Source organism: Chrysochloris asiatica, unplaced genomic scaffold, assembly GCF_000296735.1.
Source record: "Chrysochloris asiatica unplaced genomic scaffold, ChrAsi1.0 scaffold00336, whole genome shotgun sequence".
Taxonomy (NCBI): Eukaryota; Metazoa; Chordata; class Mammalia; order Afrosoricida; family Chrysochloridae; genus Chrysochloris; species Chrysochloris asiatica.
The window spans coordinates 1236925-1241914 of record NW_006408854.1 but is presented as its reverse complement, the minus strand read 5'-3'; the positions used below and the strand labels follow the sequence as shown (position 1 = coordinate 1241914).

Here is a 4990-nt window from a genome sequence, read left to right as displayed (position 1 = left end):
ACAAGGACATCAACAGATGGAATACACAGAAATCTAATTGACTATGTCTGTAGAAAGAGGCAGTGGAAAAGCTTCATATCATCAACCTAAACAAGGCCAGGGACAGAATGTGTAACTTACCATCAATTGCTCATACACAACTTCAAGCTGAAGTTTCATTGTGCATAGGATCACGATGAGTTGGTACTGACTTGCTAGCACCTAACAACAACAACAGTGGTGCTGTAGGTTAAGCACTGGGCTGCTAACTACAAGGTTGGTGCTTCAAACCTACCAATCATTCCTTGGTAATCCTATACAGGATCACTAGAAATCAGAACCAACCCAAAAGCACTTATAAGTTATAATCTCTATGTCTGTAGTTGTGATCCCATTTGTAATTTTTTCTTTCTCCTAATGTTAGTAAGATAGGATGAGTATGTTTTTGTTGTTAAGTGCCCTCCAGTTGTTTTGGACTCCTAGTGACCCTGTATATTGTATCTGAGGAGCAGCTGGTGAATTTGAACTGCTGATCCTTGAGGTTCAAACCATCCTTGAGGTCCAATGCTTATCCTATAGCGCCATACCAGGACTCCAAGATGAGTACAGGGTATGTCTTTTAAAAATTTCTAGGAGACATAAGAGAGATTACACAAGTAGATCAGAAAACAGATATGGAGGATGAGAGATGCCAAGCCACATGAAGAATGCCTTGAAGCAGAAACTCAATAGGGACAAACGAGGCCCTTCCTCCAGAGTTAACTGAGAGAGAAGGCATTTCCTATCTGCAGCATCCTGAATTCTGATTTCTAGCCTTCTAAACTGAGAAAATAAATTCCTGCTTGTTAAAATCACCTATTTGTATTATTTTTGTTAGTAACAATCACTCACATAATAAGTAAGCACTCTACCATTTGCATTAATTCATTTCTACATATGAAATTCAGCTACAATCAGCCAAGTAAGAAAAGTAAGAATTCTTGCAGGCACATTTATTATTATTTCTAACTTTACAACTTATCTACAAGCATTTATAAAAATGTGTCAACTATTTCTATAATATTTTTATAATCTAAAAGTATATGACTGATATGGAAATAAAAATTGTATCAAATAATTTGAGTATTTATATTATAGTCTATCCATAGCAGTTACTAATTGGGGTGTGAATTGCAAGGTCAGCACTTTGAAACTACCAGCTGTTCAGCGGGAGAAAGATGAGGCGTTCTGCTCCCGTAAAGATTTATAGCCCCAGGAACCCTGTACAGGGTCGCTATGAGTCGGAACCGACTCTACAGCACACAGCCACCACCCCATCATTAATTTGAAGAAAATTGTTTCCAGAGTATGCTGTAGGGTTTACTGTGCTCTCCTTTTCTTAATGAAACCAGGAATGGAAATACATTTTGAATGTTTTTGTTTTTTTCAATATTGATAAATCATTTGCTCTAATTCATTGAAATATTCTTGTTAGTGTCTAGGTGGTCTATGTGATATCTACACTGCTTTTTTTTAACATGATGGGACAACTTAGCTTACTTAAATTTTGACTTTTTCATGTTATTGCTGTTAGGTGCCATAGAGTCAGTACCTACTCATAATTGTTGTTGTTGTTGTTTATTTCTCTTTATTTCCATCACACAGAGCCCAGGATCCCTTCATTCCCCCCCGCTTCAGACTCCATTTCTAGTGGTTAAATGATTTTTAAAATATTTAAAAAGCTATAACAAAATAACATCAAAAGATATGGGAAGAAGGAAAGGGAGGGGGGTCCAGGAATCATGAAAGGGCTAGAGAAAAAAGAGCAGAGCAGCCTCTTTCCCACACCCCTACCCAGATTCCAGCCTGGGCAATAGGGAGAACTACCCCTATCCCCTTACCTCTCTAGATACATCCCAGCTGCAGGTGAGGTCAGGGTATGAAAGTGCTGGTGTGTGTGAATGGTGAGGCGGATAGAGGTGGGCTCTTCAGAAGATGGCCCCTCCTCCCCATTCAACCAGGTACCCTCTTCCCCACTCAACCAGGTATGGCATAGAGCCATCAGACTGTACTCTCCTAGCAAGGACCCTGACAGGGTCCCCTTGGGCTAGGCAGCCAGTGCCAACCCCATCACGGGCTCCTCCCCAACTCCCAAATTGAAACACTGCCCAGTTCTGGGCTAACCTCACAATTGTTGCAATGCTTGAGCCCATTGATGCTGCCACTTTGCCAATCCATCTTGCTAGAGGTCTTCCTCTTTCCCTCTTACCCACCACCTTACCAAACATGATATCCTTTTCCAGTGACTAGCCCCTCCTGATAATACGTCAGAAGTATGAGGGACTAAGTCTGGCCCTCCTGACCTCCAAGGAGCACTCTAACTGCACTTCTTCCAACACAGATCTGTTGGTTCTTTTGGCAGCCCATGGTACTTTCAATATTCTCCTCCAACATCATAACTCAAAAGCATCAATTCTACTTTTTGATAGTCTTGGTGAAATGTAGTCTTACATAAATATGCAGAAAGAGTAGCTACCCTGTGTATGTAAGGTGATGCTGCTACATTTAAAGAATTTCCTTGGCCACAGAATTTGCTTTGGGCCACAGTCCCCTGGCCTAAGATGAAGTTCATGTTGGCAAAAAAGACAGATATGTAACAGTATCCAAGCTCTTATACCAAAGTTTCTTGGCCATTTTCTGTGATTACTATTTTTATTATCTTTAAACTTTTTAATTATGAATTGAATGAAGGATCACAGATAAGATCATCAGTTTTACATTCAACAAATCATACACTTTATTTCATTTCAATAATTTCAATCCCCTCCACACAACATCAGTTATCCTGCTTCCTCCCTGTGGTTACCCATGTACAAATATCTTATTTATAGCAAAAGACTATTTTTAAACCAATGATCTTTTCTCTACAGATCTAAGAAACAAATTAGCATAAGAACCATAAGCAAATGAGAATTATGATGCTTGTTTCTGAAATGCCAAAATAAATAACTACTTTCAGATGAAAATTGGTATAGATTGGGTGAAATATTAAACATAGTAAAATACTAAATTTTACAAAACTTATCACAAAAGTAATTATGATCATTATAAACATGTTTAGAAAATACAGGCAATTAAAAATCTCTATTAACATTTCAAGTAAATAACTCCAAACACACGAATGACATGCACATGACAAAAATGAGATTATATTGAACATACTGCTATGACCTCAATTTGTCAACAACAATTATCCATGTTATTAAGTGTTCTTCATTTATTAGAATTAAAGCTGATTTTTCTACATCACTTTAAATGTTTGCACGCCATTCTGTCATATTTAACCAGTATTTTACTGTTATAACATTGAAGAAGTTTCCATATTTTATTCTATAAATACTTCTACAATAAACATGTTTTTAAAAAACAAAAAACCTCACAGCTTAGCAATCTGAAATATTTGGCTTACAATCTTATCAACACTGGGTAATAAAACTTTGGAAATTTCCCCCTACAATTTAGGTGGAAAATAGCATCTTTATGGTTCAATCTGACAATATGCAAACATTACAAGAATTATAAAACCTAAATTTATTATGATAGCCTGTATTTATTACAATGAATTTGGTCATATTTTCCTAAGGATCTGCTCTTTAGGTTCCCAGAATGTGAATTCCACTTACCTTTCACTGCAGATATTTCTACCTCATCAATAGATACCAGCTGAATGATGAAATGCTTATCCTCCTCCAACATAGTATCTTGAAGTGTATGTAATACAATGGTCTTCTGGGACTCAGTCTGCACCAGATCAGAAAATAATAAAATTTCCAGATTCATCAAAGCTAAATTTTAAATGTTCTTATTAGATGACTAAGGAGCTCTGGTAGCGTAGTGGTTACGAATCGGGTTGTGAACTGCAAGGTCAGCAGTTCGAAACTACCAGCTGCTCTGTGGGAGAAAGATGAAGCTTTCTGCTCCCATAATTTACAGACTCGGAAACCCTGTTCAGGGTCTCTATGGGTCGGAACTGACTCAACGGCACTTAACAACAACAACAAAATTAGACAACTAATGTTAATGTCCATTAAGTAACTATTAAATGTGTCTTTTTTGTCTTAAAGAAGCATGGGTTTCTTTTAGAGAGAATTACTATTTAAAAATTAGATCTGACCATAAGTAATATTTAGGCTACTAAATGTTTAACATTTGGAAGTTATGGAATGACATAAAATGGCAGTTAGGATGTAATCACCCCCCTGTTAGAACTGATATGATCAATTACTTAGTTGCAAGGGAATTAGGATGTGATGTCACACTGGGACTAAAATCATAGCCCTGATCTTACAGGAGTTTCTCTGGGGTGTGGCCTTTCATCTTACAAGCGATAAAAGGAGAGAGAAGTGAGTAGAGAAAGAGAGACAACAGTACCATGAGGAAAGCAACCAGAAGGAAAGGCCATCCTTTGGACGTGAGGTTCATATGCTAAGAACCTCCTAGCCCCCGGGGAAAACTGATGGCAAGACACATGAAGATCTTCAAGGAACCCTGGGCCAAAAGATGTTGAAATGAGACAAGGTCCTTTCCCCTGAGTTGACAGAGAGACAAAGCCTTCCCCTAGAGCTGGTGCCCTGAATTTGGACTTCTAGCTTCCTAAGCAGTGACAGAAGAGTTCCAGTGTGGCATTATGGGAAAAGGACTAGACTACTAACAGCAAGGTCTGCAGTTCAAATCTACCAGCCACTCCTTGGAAACCCTACAAAGGGTCATTATGAGCTGAAACAGACTCTACTCTATGGCACTTAACAACAAAAAGCTGTAAGAGAATAAATTTCTGTTTGTTAATGCTATCCAGTTGTAATGTTATGTTATAGCAGCACTAAATAAATAAGATACCCTCAATTTATTGAAAAATTTTAACCATTGAAAATCTAATCTAATATCCACAGACAAATGTAAAAACCTTCCCTAAAAGCCGAGACTGTAAATTCCAATAAGCCAAGTCCCCCCACATCCAAAAAAAAAAAAAAAA

At 37.7% G+C, this 4990-nt stretch overlaps 1 protein-coding gene across 1 annotated transcript in view; it reads right to left on the bottom strand.

The window, feature by feature from the left end:
• The window catches only part of GPR98 (G protein-coupled receptor 98), a 962819-nt gene that overhangs the window by 682668 nt on the left and 275161 nt on the right, over nucleotides 1-4990 (bottom strand). The gene's annotated exons all lie outside the window — the stretch shown is intronic.